Here is a 16,338-nt window from a genome sequence, read left to right as displayed (position 1 = left end):
CCTACCCAGACCCTTTTCCTGAGCTCTGTTCCAACCAGCCACTATACACAGAAGTTAAGAATACCTGACAAAGCCTGACACAGAGAAGCACTCCTGTCTCTTGCCATGTGATGTCCTGCGCCCCCGTGGGTCTGCCAGCAAGAGGGCCAGCATGACCTACAAACCCTCAACCTTGTACCTCCAAAACCATGAGCCAAAATAGCCCTCTTTTCCTTATCATGCATTCTGCCTAAGGTGTTTCATTATAGTAACGAAAAGCTGACCAATATGGTGTCTTAAAATGTACAAATAGGACCTGGGGATGTAGCTCAAGGGAAGATCACTCGGGTAGCATGTGGAAGGCCTCGCGTCCCATCCCCACACCACACAAACATACAAAAAAATCCCTATGAAGCCGGGTGCTGGTGGCCAATGCCTGTAATCCTAGCTACTCAGGAGGCAGAGATCAGGAGGATCGAGGTTCAAGGCCAGCCCAGGCAAGTAGTTTGCGAGACCCTATCTTGAAAATATGCATCACAAAAAAGGACGGGTGGAGTGGCTCAAGGTGCAGACTGCAAAAAAACCAACCCTATGAATAACTTCAACATAAATTACATATCGCCTAATATATAACATAGATTATTAAAAAAAGAGCTAATATTGTGTCAGGTATCGGGGGATGAGTGATTTATAAGTGTTTTGTCATTGATCCTTTTTTCTCTTTCTTTGAGACAGGGTCTAGATATGTAGCTCAAGCTGGTCTTGAACTTGTGATCCTCCTACCTCATCCTCCAGATGTTGGAATTACAGGAATGCACCACCATGCCCAGCTGTGACCTACCCATCATTCAACACTCTCACCAATCCTATCAGGTAGCTTCTATGTTTAGTCCCATATTGCTGTTGAGGAAACTGAGCGTTTTGGGAAGTACCTTGCTCAAGGTCACACAGTTCTGAACCAGCCTCACCAAATCTACTGTGCAGCTAAGTCTGTGCCAGGCCCCTTGGTACCCTTGGCTCCTCACCCCGAGCTTCTTACTGAGTTGTAATCTCGTTTACTTCTCTATCACTGGAATATACTGCATGAGGCTGGGGAAACTTTATTTTTAATTTTTATTTCCTTCTGTATCAGGTCTTAGCATAGTGCTTACTGTTAGCACCTGCATCCAATTTGTGTAGGTGAATGAGCCAGTAGACAGCACACCGTTATTCATCCATGATCACGCAGTACCCAAGTTTACGATATGTGTGTGCATCACAGAAATTATACAAATTAATATGAGTCTTTTGTCTTCGAGCTCAGTTCTCATGATTAAGTGTCATTTGTCAGGAGACTCTCAGAGGATGTGTGACCTGATGCTCCCCTCTCCCCTCTAGGTAGGTAGAAATGGTAGGGAAGCAATTCTTGTTTTTCTTTTTCTTCTTCTTCTTTTTTCTTTCTTCTTCTTTTCTTCTTCTCCTCCTCCCCCTTCCCCTCCCCCTTCTCCTTCTTCTTTCTCCTCCTTCTTTCTACTACTTTTTTTTCCTCAATACTGGGGTACTCAGAGCTTCACACTTGCTAGGCAGGTACTCTAACACTTGAGCCACTCTGCCAACCCTTTTTTGTGTTGGGTTTTTTGATAGGGTCTCCAGAACGATTTGCCCAGGCTGGCTTCAAACCACGATCCTCCTGATCTCTGCTTCCTGAGTAGCTAGGACCACAACCTGCCAACACCTTGATCTTGGACTTCCAGCCTTCAGGACTGTGAGAAAATGAATGTCTGTTTAAATCTCTAGCCTGTGGTATTTTGTATGGCAGCCAGAGTGAACTGATATAGTCTCCATCCATGCATCCATGAATCCCCTGCCCCCTCAGCATCCTGCTTCCTTTGGATGGAGCTGGACTAGGCATCCATCCACCCACCATCCATCCATCCGTCCACCCATCCATCCATCCATCCACCCACCATCCATCCATCCATCCATCTGTCCACCCATCCATCCATCGTCCACCCATCCTTCCATCCACCCGTCCATCCATCCACCTGTCCACCGGGGCCTGGCGGGAGGCACGCACCCTTCCCCCGCGGCAGGCAGCGACACCCAGACTCTGGGCCGGATGATGCACTCCAGAGCGCGGCTCCCCAGAGCATCTCAGAGCCCAAGGCCTCCCGGGACCGCTCCCTGCCACTTGGCAGGTTATGGGACTGCGGAGATTCCAGCGTGTCCGCCCCTGCCACCGTGACCCTACGCGCTGGCAGCGGCTTCCCCGGGAACTTCCTTCAGCCCTAGGATCACTCCATGAGGTGGGGGGGCGGAGGGCGGCCACGTCCTGAGGTGACTCGCGGGGTGTCAGAGCGCAGGGCCCCAACCCCCCCTCCCCGACCCCTGGGGTCGGACTGAGCTGGAGGAGTGGGGGGTGCGCGGGGCGGTGCCAGGGCTGGTGCACAGCTGCATAGGCAGCATCAGCGGCAGCAGCGGGACTCGGCCCGCCAGACATCCTGGGCATCTGCGGCGCCAGGAGGGGCGCGGCGACTGGAGCCCTGGCCTGGGAGAGGGCCGGTGAGGTGGGAGGGAGGTGCGCGGTGACTCGCGGGGTAGCGGAGCAAGGCGCCCCACACCCCCGGGGGCGGGCTGGGCTGGGGGAGCAGGGGGCGCGCGGGTCGGGGCGGGTGCGCGGCGGCAGCAGTAGGAGGCGTGCGCTCGGGGTCCTGGTCGCCAGAAGGAGGAGGAGGATGTGGCGCGCAAAAGGGAAGTGGGTGCCGGATACAAGCTGGGAGGTAAGAGCCAGAGCGCAAGGGCCGGGAGGGGCGGCGCGGCAGACAGCGGGACTAGGCCCCGCTGTTCATCCCGGGCATCAGGGGCGCGGCTGGCGGGCGCCCCGGCCGGGGGAGGGCCGGTGAGGTGTGGGGGCGGAGTGCGGCCGCGTCCTTAGGGTGACTCGAGGGGTGGCGGAGCGCGACGCCCCCCACCCCCGGGGGCGGGCTGGGCTGGGGAAGCGGAGGGCGCGCGGGGCGGGGCGGGTGCGCGGCGGTGGTGGCAGCAGTAGGAGGCGTGCACTCGGGGTCCAGGTCGCGAGGAGGAGGATGTGGTGCGCAAAGGGGAAGTGGCTGCCGAAAATAGCCCGGAGGTATGAGCAGGAGGGCGAGGGCCGGGAGGGGCGGCGCGGCAGATGGCGGGACTTGGCCCAGCTGGACATCCTGGGCATTGGCTTGTATCTGATTAGATACAAGCACGTGAGATGATTTGATCCTTTAAACTGGGCTTAAAAAGACTCATCTGCTCCTATTTATGAAAAAGAGAGAAAGAAATCATTCTCCCAAAAGTATTTGATAAACTTGAGTTTATTGGACTCATGACAGCTGATTTGTTATTATGCAAAATTCAAAATGAGTTGATTCTGGTTGCTATTGTGCTCTACCAAATAGTTTGTTTATAGTTCATTTAAATGTCATGTTATATTACATTTCAAACAATTTCCTGTCAGCTATACTTTACAAGGTGTCATTTAAGTCTCTGACTTGTGTCTTAAAATGTCGAAGCAACAATTAAACTATCCCATTATGCTTTCATGAGTGGAAAATAGTGTTTTATAAATTTTGAGAATTGCATTACTCACTTGTAAACATCAACATCAACCAAGATGCAAATTGTATATTTTACTTTGTTGAATTACAAAAAGGATATTAAGTTACATTGATAGGCATAACCTAGCTTGTCTCTGCTTGTTTTTCCAAGAACACAGATGAACTCATTTAAATGTAGCAGTACCAAGGAATCATCAGCCAGAGAGAAAACCATGGCAGAGAAAGTTTTCCCTCACAGATAAATGAATCACTGTGTCTTTTAAATAGATTTTTCTCTGATGTTGAATGAGACATTATTTTCTTTGCATCAATAGAGTAGAAGTAGTTATATTTTTGTTTTTGTTTTATACTTGCGTTTCTATTAAGTCAAACTTCTTTTCTTACTGTCATGGTCTGATACTGTGCCGAGTAAAAAGCAAATTTAGTTTGTTATAATGTATTTAATTTTACAAGAGTCAGAAGAGAGTATGCTTTTTTTATTTATTACTACTGGAAGCATTACAAATATTGTGCTAAGTGTTTTGCACGTACTATTTTATTTATCAGCGAATAACCTGAAATAGGTACTATTAATTTATTTATAGTCTACAGTATTCATTTAATAGTCACAACTAAAACTTATTAGTCTGATGTTCCACAATGAGAACGTAAAGAAGCTGGCTCTAGCATGTGTTCTAACTTTCATATGCTAATCGATTAGGATACATTCTTTCACTCAAGGGGAAAAATGGGCACACGCATACACACACAAATAGAAAGATAAGCTCTGCTTTATTTTATCCATGGATTTTTAAAGTATTTATTTTCATTATTTCTATACTGGGAGTGCATTGTGATATTTGCCAAATTTCTTACAATAAATTGTAGTTGAATTCACCCCCTCCATCACTCTCCTTTATCCTCCTCCCTCCATTCATAAAAGAAAATACATAGTAGAGAAGAAATTCATTCAGCTGATGATAGAAGTAACAAGATAGAAGTTGAAACCATAAATGTAAAATCTGTATGAATTTTAATTTTAGCTGTTGTTTATTTTCTGGAACCTCAAGTACCTATGATAAAATATGAGCACACATTACTTTGCTAAACTGCATCATATACAATTTATTTGTATGCCACTTAAAACTTTATTTCTCCTATTTTTCCCTCCCCCTCTTAATAAAAATAATTTACAAAACTGAAAGTACAGCCTCTAAAGTATGGGGGCTTAGAGACCCTCATACTGATAAGTGACATTTCCATAAAATGAGAGCTACCTATGTAGTGAACATATGAAATTCAAAATGAATTGATTCTGGTTGCTATTGTGCTCCACCAAAATCATAGCTACTGTTTAAAGGTAGTTTAAATGTCATTTTACATGACGTTGCAAATAACAAATCAGCTGTCAGGAGTCCAATAAATTCCTTAATTTTGTCAAATACTTTCTGGAGAATGTCTTCTTTCTTGTTCATAAATAAGAGCAGATGAGTCTTTTTAAGCCCTGTTTCAAAGGATCAAATCATCTAGTGTCCTTGTTTTTAATCAGATGTCTTAAGCAATAAGAAGAGACAGAGATCTTTATCTTAATATGAAGGCTCATATCAAGGCATGAGCTCATCAGGCTTATATCATTATCAAAATTAAACCCCTTTGTACTATTAAATGTATGCTAACAAAAAAGGATCTTCCTAGAAAAAAACATTCTAATGTATATTTTCCACTTATGTTTATGAAAGGGGTTATTTTCAGATGTAATTATATGCCTGAATGCAATTGGATGTAATAATCAACAGAGAATAACTTTGCCTGGACCTACAGCCAGTGTCCCCCCACTACAGAGTTCATTCATTAGCTGTAAGAAGAGACATTTGCCAGTATTTTAAAATAATATTCTACTTTCTGTCTCGGCTATGAAAATTAGTTGGAGTGATTTCAATGTTTATTCAGTTAGTACTTATTGATCCACATTATTTTTCTTTTTGTAAATTGTTTGAGTGTAATGTTCAATTGAGAAAACCCTATAGAAATCGGTGAAACCAGACTTGGGAGGCATCTTTATGGAGAGTGCATTTTCATCTGTGGCTTTCAATTTTGCATGGGCTGTAGAGGACCTTGATCCAGTTCTCCCAGTTTATCCTGCTTTGTCTGGGTTTTATCAGCAATTTTGTAACATTAGGGAAACAAGGTTAATTATTCGTGAGTTGCAAATTAACAGTCAAGATTTTTAACTACATTATTTATCCACATTACATTCATCGTCTTCTCAGACTTGATTGCTGATTGATCTGTCATCTATCCATCTCTATCTACCTATCTATCTCTATCTATCATCTATCTTGGCAACTATAATTTCAAAGGTGTCATTTAAACATCTGCCTGTGTCTTAAAATGTCTTTTGTATATTTGCCCTTGGTTTTCTGGAAGGGGATATTTTAATATGTAATTATATACCTGAATGCAATTTGATATAATAATCAACAGAGAATTCCTTTGCCAGGACCTATAACCAGTGTACCCCCACTACAGACTTCATTCATTAAATGTAAGAGGAGACATTTAACAGTATTTTAAAATAAATAGTATTCCATTTTCCATCTTGGCTACGGAAAATGAAAATTTAGCTGGAGTAATTCCAATGTTTATTCAGTGATTACATATTTATCTGCATTATTTTCCTGTTTTTAAATTGTTTAATTAAGTTTAACAATGTACTCTTCATCTTTGCTGAATTCATTAATTGTGGATTCCTTGAGTTTTTATAGAAAGAATCATGCCATATGCTGACAGAAGGGTTTATTTTCTTCATTTCTAAGTTGACTGACTTTTTAAAGAGTTTTCTTACCAATTACTCTGGTTAGAACTTTAAGTACAACATTGTGTAGTCTTGGTGATAGTGAGCATCCTTGTTTTGTTCTGATCACGGGAAAAGTTTCAGTATTTTACTGTAGAGTATTCTTAGCTGTGAGTAATCATGTTGGGGAAGTTTTCTTCCATTCCTCATTTTAAACTCTTTTTATAAAGCAAAGGTGTTGAATTTTTTCAAATGCATTTATCAATGTTTTCAAATGTGGTTTATCAGCTTGGGTGATAATCCATTTTTTCCCTTCCTTTTCTATTAGTGTGTTACAATATATTGATTTTCTTTAGTTAAACCACCTCACATTCCTGGGATAAATCCCACTTGTTCATGCTGTAAGTACTTTTAATATATTGAACAATTTGATTTGCTAAAATTCAGTTAGTATTTTTATATCTGTATTAATAAGGAATATTGGTTAATTTTTTGTGCTGCTTTTTGCTTTGGTATCAGAATAAACTCTCACCTCATAAAATGAACTAATAAGCAATTTCATATTGTAGAGTTTTTGGAAGAATTTGTGAAAGATTGGTGTTAATACTTTTTAAAATGTTTAACTCAGAAGCAAAGTGACCTAGTCCTAAAGTTTTCTTTTTTGGGAGGTTTCTGATTACTGATGAATTTTTGTTGCTATGTACTTGTTATAGGTCTGTACAGACTATCTTTTTTTTATTTTGGTGAGATTGGGGCTTGAACTCAGGGCTTCAACTCAGGGCTTCATGCTTCTAAAGCAGGTAGTCTACCACTTGAGACATACCTCCAGTCCATTTTGCTCTGGTTATTTGCCCAAGTTTGCATTGAATCATAGTTCTCCTGATCTCAGTCTTCCTAGTAATTACAAGTACAAGCATGAGCCACCTGTGCCTGTCTATATTTTCTTATCCTAAAATTGTTTAAGTTTGTGAGATTCTAGAAATTTGTCCATTTCATATTGGCTATCCAGCCATTGGCATGCAGTTTTCATAGTTTCCCTCATAATCTTTGGTTCTGTAAAGTTGTATTCATTTCCCCAATTTTGTTTCTAATCTTATGTCCAACCACTTTTTCTTCTTAGGTAGTTGAGATAAAGATTTGTTAATTTTGTTGATCATTCTAAGCAACCAATATACTCTATTGAATGTGTATCCCGCCATTGATTTATTACTACTTTAATCTTTATTATTTCCTTCTTTCTTTTAGCTGTCATCTCGTTTGTTTTCAATTTTTTTGTTTTCTTAAGATATAAATTTAAGGTTTTGAATTGACATCTTTTCCCATTAAATTGGAGGTTTTTCCATCCATAAATTTCCTTTTGATTAATACTTGTAGTAAATTCTATAAACTTTGGTATTTTTTATTTTATTTGTTCCAAAACTATTTCTTCTTTTTCCCTTTGTTACTTTTCTCACCCATTAATTTATTGAAAGCATGTAATTTAAATTCCACATTTAGCCAAGTTTTCTTCTTTTATTGTATTATTTATTTGTATCTGTATTTCATACCATTAAAAAAATACTATGTACTATTTCAATATTTTAAAATTAACTGAGAGTAGCACTCAGGAGGCAGAGACAGAGGAAAATCAAAAGTTTCAGCCAGTCTTGGGCTACATAGTGAGTCCTAGGTCCAGGTCATATACTGAGAAAAAAGGATTACTGAGACTATTTGGGGGAACTAATGATTGGTGTATTCTGGAGAATTTTAGCCTATACATGAAAAACTTGTGCATTCTTCTATTATATGGTGAACAGTTTTGAATTTATCAGTGTTTTAACTACTTGTTTACATGATCATACAGTATTATTGACCTTCTATTCATTCTTGGAAGTAGAATATTACAGTTTCTAATATACACTTGGCCATTTCTCCCTTCAATTTTGTCCATATTAGACACATATACTTCTTTTGTTCATTTGTGTTGCTCTCACAAATTACCATGGACTGGGTAATTTATAAATAATAGCAACTTATTTATCAGAGGGTCTGGAGTCCAAAATTACAGTATCAGCAGAGTGAGAGACTGGGGCTGCTTTCTGCTTCTAAGATGGTACCTTGTTACTACAACTTCTGAGGGTGAGGAATAGTGCGTCCTTCAATGGTAGAAGTTTTAGAAGAACAAGAAAATCCTGCTTTAGCCTCAAAAGCCTTGCTAAGAAAGCAACTCCCGATCATGAGGGGCAGAGCACTCATGACTTTACTCTTATCAGAGGCCACACTTCTTAACACTGTTTGCACTGAGGATTTATTTTCAATAAGAATTTAGAGGGGACACCATTATTCAAACTTTAGCATATAATTGTGGCTTTAGTGTTTGTTGCTTCCATGATGACTGTTGTCATATCTCATTTATTGTACTTTTTTGCCTTTTGTAACTTTTTTTACTTAAAGTTTATTTTGTTTTACATTAGTATAGCCAACTCTGCTCTCCTTTAGTTATTATTTGCATGGAATATATTTTTACCTTCATTCATCCTCTATATATTTGTGCCTTTGGATGTTAAATAATGTATTATTTCCACTCAAATGTATTACCATTTTTAGCCATTTTATTAATTAGAGCCTAATCCATTCACATTTAAAGTTGCTTACGACTAAGATTTTTTTTCATTTTTACATTTTTATATTTCTTTTACCTTCTTTAATTCCTTGAGTTCACCTAGTGTTGCCTTCTTTGATGTTTCTTTTTTGCATGTATACTTTTGTTGATTCTTTTTTATTTCCTTTTTGTATTTTGTGTATAAATCAGACATTGTAATTAATATATTAAAATGACAGCTACCCTCTTATGATGTTTTTGGCACACAGAACCTCTGGGTTCGTTGTATGACTTTTCACATAAATTTATAATTACTTATTTATATGTTTGTCTTTTAAATCAAATAGAAAATAGAGTTATAAAATAAATATAAAATAATACCACACTTTATATTTGCTTACATAGTTATCTTTAATGCAGTTCTTTGTTTTATCACATGGTTTCAATTGATTGTCTAGTGTCCTCTGACTTCATTCTGGAGAACTCCATTTAACATTGTTTTGAAGGGCAGGTCCAAGGGTAATTTTGCTGGATATAATGGTTTTGGCTAACAGCATTATTTCAATATTTTTAAAATGCTGTTTCATTTCCTTCTCACTTCCATAATTATTGATGTGAAATCTGTTAAAGTTATGATGGATTCCTTTTTTATGTTAAGTAGCTTCTGTCTTTCTACTTCTAAGATCATTTATTTGTCCTTAGTTTATGATAATATGATTAAAATGTGTCTCAGAATATATCTCTGTTTCTCCATATTGAAGTTTACTGAGCTTCATGAATATATGAACCTATGTTTGTTTATCAACTTGAGAAACATTTAGCTTATCATTTCTCCAAATACTCATTCTTCCTTTTGCACCCTTTCCTGTGTTTTTTATTCTTGTATGAATACCATTACAGTTAGACTGACTTATTTGAAGATTTATTCCAAGTGGTTTTTAATAAGAGTATTAAAAAAAACCCTCCCATGTGTGCCTTATGCAGCTCACATGATGTGAAGAAGCTGTGTCAGTCCCGCCTTAATGTCAGTGGTGTGAGTGTTCATGGTGCTTTCTCATGGTGTCATTGGAACTTTTCACCCACAGACAGCGAGGGCCAACTCTGTCCTTAGGTTTGTATGCTTCATGCTCCACATGTACCTTCGGTTCATTGCATGTTCTTTTGTTCTTTTTACTCTCTTCTCCTTCCGTTCCTGGTAATTTCTGGAGGAGGAGGATGTGGCGCGCGAAGGGGAAGTGGCTGCCAAAAACAGCCCGGAGGTAAGAGCCAGAGCACGAGGGCTGGGAGGGGCGGCGCGGCAGATGGCGGGACTTGGCCCCGCTGTTAATCCCGGGCATCGGAGGCGCCATTAGGGGCGCGGCTGGCGGGCGCCCTGGCCGGGGAGAGGGCCGGTGAGGTGGGGGTGCAGAGCACGGCCGCCTCCTGAGGTGACTCGCGGGGTGGCGGAGCGCGGAGCCCCCCATCCCCGGGGGCGGGCTGGGCTGGGGGGGGGGGGCGGGTGCGCGGGGGCTGGCTGGGGAAGCGGGGGGCGCGCGGGCAGCAGAGCCCCGGGTGTGGGGCAGGGGGGAGGAGAGGGAGGCTAGATGGATAGAATGCTGGAGGAGGGAGTAGAGGAGCACAGCTTCCACCTGCTGGAGCAGTGGGTGGGTGACCCTGGAGTGCTGAGCACAGATGGACACGCGGTGGCCCAGATCCGGTGATGCTGCAGCTGATCCTGCTCCCCGTGGGCCTACCAGGGATGTTACACACGACACACACACACACACAAAACACACCAATACAGACACATACAACACAAACATACACATCACACACAGTACACATACGCACACAACTAGGCATACACAGAGACACATACATGACACACATGCACAGAACAAAGATACACAACACATATACACACACATAGCACACACACACATACATACACAAGATACACAACACACACATTCACGCATCGAAACACAGCATACAACACACATACATGACACACACAGACGCACATGCACACACACCTCCTACACCCACAACACATACCACACTAACACGTATACAAAACACACACACAAAACACATACATAAACAACAATACACATAAACAAAGACACATACATACAACACACACAGACACACACCTAATATCCCCACAAACCTACACACAAAACACATATACACACTGGCTGAACACACTAGACACACCAAACACACACAACACACACACCTGACACCCACACCAAACACATACAACACACACATACAATTGTGCTACTGGTACAGCCTGCATCTGTGCTGTTCTGAGCCCAGGTGCCTCCAGGAGCCTTGCAGTGCATTCAGCAGACCATTTCTGCAAGGCAGAGCTCGCCACAGATTGAGCACCCTGCCTGACCCCACAGGCAAGGATGGCTCTAGGACGCCATAGCCCAGAGACATTGGACCCAAACAGGGCAACTCTGGTGCCTGTGACCCACACGGACTTCTGGAGCAGCCAGTCCTCTCTGGAAACCTCAAGAGGCCTTTGGGAGGATACAGGGAGCCAGTGCCCAGGTTGCAGACACGAACACTGCGACCTCCTCTGGAGGGGGTAAGGGCATCTACAGTGGACCAGACCAGTCACCCTATAGACCTCAAGCATCTTGCTCTGACCCAGGCCTCTGGAGGAGGAAGAGGACCTCACTGCTCAGACCCCAACAGGGTTTGGCTTCCATCAACCCTCAGCAGAAGCCTCAGCAGACAGCCCACATGCAGGGAGGCATCTGGGGAGAGACTTCAAGCCCAGATGCCAGCCCTGGCAGAGTTGTCAGAGAAAATGTGCAGCATGGAGCTTGCATGCCCCATGAGGATTTTCCTGGCCACCCCGGGCTGAGTACCTGAGATAAACTGGGAGAACTATGGCAGCTACTTTCATGGACGTGTACCTGACCTAGCCCTTGGGGACTTTGTGTGCTTGAATTGTCTAAAGATGGGGTGCTGAGGGGCAGGAATGGTGAGGCTTTCTAACAATACTTGAAACCTAATGATAAGCAACATTTCCTCATTATTTTCCAGTGACCGACCTTACTGAAATGGTGCTACAGTTGCTGTGCAAAGAAATTCTGGCATGAAGAAGAATGTAAAAATCTACCTTCTGTGGTTCAAGATCAGGTTGGGTGTGAGTAGGAGGTTGTGGGGATCCTGGGAGAGCTAACTTAGCAAAGGTGTCTTTAACTTTTCCTTGCTCCAAGAAGCACCCTGACTGCTTTGCCACTCAGGCAGAGGGGACATGTGGGGAGAGTTATTCGATTTTTTTTGTGCTTTATTCTTTCCAGAAATCCACAGCCAAAGTATAGGCTCTTGAGCTCCAGGTACTGCTCTTGGATCACCTTGCTCAGAGCTCACTCCATCTCCCTCTCATGGAGTGTACTTTCTGCTTTCACTTTCAGTAAAACTTGGCTGCTGCTTTGCAATCTGTTTGTTCCCATCCAGTTCTTTGTTCAGGATGCCAAACACCTGAGATCTTCTCAACCAGGGTCTTTTGCGACCACCCTCTGAGAACACTATGAATACATCTGGGACACATTCATCTAGAGTGCCTTTCCCCACAATTTCTTCCTTTTTTTTTTTAACTTTCATTTTTCTCTGTTCTATTTTATCACCTTCACATTTATTTACATATGTGTACATTGTTTGGGCCACCTGCCCCTCCTCCCATGCCCCCCAATACCTCCAGTCTGGGCAGAACCTGTTCCACCATCTTGTTCTCCGATTTTGTTGAAGAGAAAACATAGGAGATAGTAAGAAAGACATAAAGTTTTTGCAAGTTTGAGGTAAAGATGGCTGTACAGAGAGAGTCCTAGTGTTGCTTCCATGCACTTGTGTATTACAACCCACATTGGCTCATCTCTGCCAGACCTCTTCACTTCTTCCTGGTCCCCTTCCCATACTGGCCTCTGCCAGGTTAAGATTACTTTATTTGCTCCTCTACAGAGAGCACATCAACCACATTCAAATTTTAGGTTACCTTCCTTTTTCCTATTCCTCCCACACACATTCTCTCCTTACTGTGTGACCCATGTCCAATAATAGTATTGAATTTATTTTGGGTCTACAATCTGCATTTTAGGGAGAACCTGTGATTTTTGGTCTTCTGAGCCTGGCTAACTTTGCTTAAGATGGTGTTCTCAACATCCATCTGTTACTTGTGAATGACAAAATTTCATTCTTCTTTGTGGCTAAGTAAAATTCCATTGTGTATAAATACCACATTTTGTTAGTCCATTCATCCACTGAGGGGCATCTTGGCTGTTTCCATAGCTTGGCTGTTGTAAATAATGCTGCAATAAAGATGGGTGTGCAAGTGTCTTTGAAATAACTTGAGCCGCATTCCTTTGTGTATATCCCTAGGAGTGGGATTGCTGGATCATATGGCAAATCTATGTTTAGTATTTAAAAAGCCTCTATATTGTTTTCCAAAGTGGTTGTACTAGCTTGCGTTCCCACCAGCAGTGTATGAGGGTTCCTTTTTCCCCTCATCCTTGCCAACATTTGTTGGTGGTGGTGTTCTTCATGCTAGTTATTCTAACAGGAGTGAGGTAGAAGCTTAGTGAGGTTTTGATTTGCATTTCCTTTATGGCTAGGGATGGTGGGTATTTTTTCATGTGTTTTTTGGCCGTTTGGACTTCTTCCTTTGAAAAAGTTCTGTTTAGTTCAGTTGCCCACTTCTTTATTGGTTTATTAATTTGGGGGGAGTTTAGTTTTTTGAGCTCCTTATATATTCTGGTTATCAGTCCTTTGTCGGATGTATAGCTAGCAAATATTTTCTCCTACTCTGTGGGTGTTCTCTTCAGTTTAGAGACCATTTCTTTTGTTGAGCAGAAGCTTTTTGATTCCATGTAGCCCCATTTGTCCAACTTTTCTCTTAGTTGCTGGGCTGCTGCAGTTCGTCTGAGGAATTCCTTGCCTATAGCTATTGTGTCCAGGGTATTCCCTATTCTTTCACGTACTAACTGCAAGGATTTGTATCTAATATTAAGTTCCTTCAATCCACTTTTGAGTTGATTCTAGTAAGTGTGATAGGCATGGATCTAGTTTCAGTTTTCTGTAGGCAGATAACCACTTTTCCCAGCAACATTTGTTGAAGAGGCTGTCTTTTCTCCATCATTTGTTTTTGGCACCTTTGTCAAAAATAAGGTCAGATAGCTGTATGGATTCATATCCAGGTCCTCTATTCTGTTACACTCTTCTTCATATCTGTTTTTGTGCCACTACCATGCTGTTCTTATTGCTGTGGGTCTGTAGTATAGTTTGAAATTGGGTATTGTGATACCTGCAGCATTGGTCTTTTTGCTCAGTATTGCCTTGGCTATTAATGGTCTTTTGTGTTTCCAAATAAACTTTAGGGTAGATGTTTCGATTTCCATGATGCATGTCATTAGGATGTTGAGGGGAATTGTGTTGAATGTGTAGATTGACTTTGGTAGTATAGCTATTTTTACTAGGTTGATCGTGCCAATCCATGAGCATGGGAGATCTTTCCATCTTCTATAGTCTTCCTTGATTTCTTTCTTCAGTAGTTTGTAGTTCCCTTAGACAGTTTATTTACATCCTTTGTTAAGCTTATTCCTAGGTAGTTGATGTTTTTTAGGCTTTTGTAAATGGAATTGTTTTCCTATATTCTTTCTCAGTTAGTTCACTGTTGGTGTATAGAAAGGCTACTGATTTTTGTAAGCTTATTTTGTATCCTGCTACATTGCTGAAGGTGTTTGTGGTGTCTAGGAGTTTTGGGGTGGAGTTTTCTGGGAATTTGTAAGGTAGTACTTGTATATACTCTCAAAGGTTCTCCAAGTTATTAAGTTCGTTAGTTCTTGTGAAAGAGAGCACACAGTAATTAGTACCTATTAGTCTTTGCAATTGAAAGGTAGTACTCAATGTAGCATTCACATATGAAGTATTTACATTCACTGTTTTATGACTCATGTTCCTAAAAGAAGCACAAATTGCAAGTTTACCAAATCTACCTTTGTTAATTTTGAATTTTTCTTATTTTAGATTTTCATTAATTTCAAGGATATATATGTATATGTACACATACGTATAGTGTTCATGTATAAATAATATAGCCTCTGAAACTAAACAAATCTTTGCACTTGTGATTTACAAAATATCTGATAACACCACCTTTGATATTCTGTATTCTGTATTCTTTCACCTCACAAAATATTTTGATGTTAATTATTTCCAGAAATACTTTCTGTGACCAAAGATCAAGTTAAATTAATGTATTCCACTGGTTGAATTATTTGAAAATGTGAAAACATTTCACCACAGTGCTTGTGATGTTAGGTCATCCCCATAACCACGGAATTAGGGATGTGGACATGAACTTGACAGGTGAGATTAACTTCATGATGTAGTTCACCGCCTTGCAGGTCAGAGACATTCAAAGCTGCCTGTGCTCAGCTCCCACTGCGCTGCTGTCCCTGCATCTTGCTCTACAGCCATGGCTACTCAGGGCTCCTCTCGATGCTGTTTGGAGAAAATGTTTGTCACTGTGTCACCCAGGTGTCCAATACAGTAGTGTAACTGGGTGTTTTCAGTTGAAACTTGAAATTGTGGTGTTAGTAGTCACATTGGTTTTGAGGAAATCCTCAGGTTAAGGTGAAGTGATCATGAGCAACAAAATGAGAATGTTTTGAGGAAAATTGGGTATTAGGTGAAATAATTATTAGCAGTTAGAATAACTTTTCTGATATTTGCTTTTTAAGAAAATCATTTCAGGAAATACACAAATCAGATTCTGCGTGATGGACCCTTCAGAAGATCTGAGAAGCCAGCTTGGACATTTAAAATCAGAACTGTCATTTATACATATGCTAACTGGCTTCAATATGAGAAATTCTTCTGGAAGACAAGGACTGCTGACCTCTGAGATTATCAAAAAGGGTGAGCATTATTTTAATCTAGAAATAGTTTTGAAGCTCACCTTGTTATGACCAGGAACTTGGTTATAATAATGTTGAATTAAGATTCTGCACATTCACTGTCATGGTGTACTTGTGCAGTGAGGCATCTTTTGAACATCATATTTGCTCAGTACTTTTTTTGTGTCATTAGGGTGTGAATTCAGGCCTTGTGCCACCTAGGGAGATGCTCCAACTCTTGAGCTGAAGTTCAGCCCCCAAACTCTTAAAAGTCACCTGAAGTAAATATTAAAGTACAGAACAGTGTCCTTGATTACCTTCCTGGTCAAGTAAGAGTGATATGGTATTTGCGATTTTAACACACCCCAGGGCCTCATGCATGCTAGGAAAGTGCTGTACCAATTGAGCCATGTTGTCAGCCTATTTTAATTTTTTTGAGACAAGGTGTACATCGTGGCCCAAGCTGGCCTCCTGCCTCAGCTGCCCAATTGCTGGCATTACAGGTGTGACCATTACACCAGCATTAATTTATAAATCTTACAA

The 16,338-nt window shown here is 41.3% G+C and overlaps 1 protein-coding gene across 8 annotated transcripts in view; it reads left to right on the top strand.

Moving 5' to 3' along the window:
* The first annotated feature begins 3,009 nt into the window (after positions 1-3,009).
* The window catches only part of LOC141415573 (uncharacterized), a 38,443-nt gene continuing 25,114 nt past the window's right edge, over positions 3,010-16,338 (top strand). For 5 of the 8 annotated variants that reach the window (XM_074052483.1, XM_074052480.1, XM_074052481.1 and 2 more), the window contains exons 1-3: positions 3,010-3,088; positions 10,108-10,158; positions 11,945-15,817. The gene's annotated coding sequence lies outside the window, so the exon portion shown is untranslated. The remainder of the gene's footprint in view (positions 3,089-10,107; positions 10,159-11,944; positions 15,818-16,338) is intronic. The other 3 variants (XM_074052479.1, XM_074052478.1, XM_074052477.1) reach the window with 3 other exon arrangements.

Source organism: Castor canadensis, chromosome 13 (assembly GCF_047511655.1).
Source record: "Castor canadensis chromosome 13, mCasCan1.hap1v2, whole genome shotgun sequence".
NCBI lineage: Eukaryota > Metazoa > Chordata > Mammalia > Rodentia > Castoridae > Castor > Castor canadensis.
This window is presented reverse-complemented; position numbering and strand designations above follow the sequence as displayed.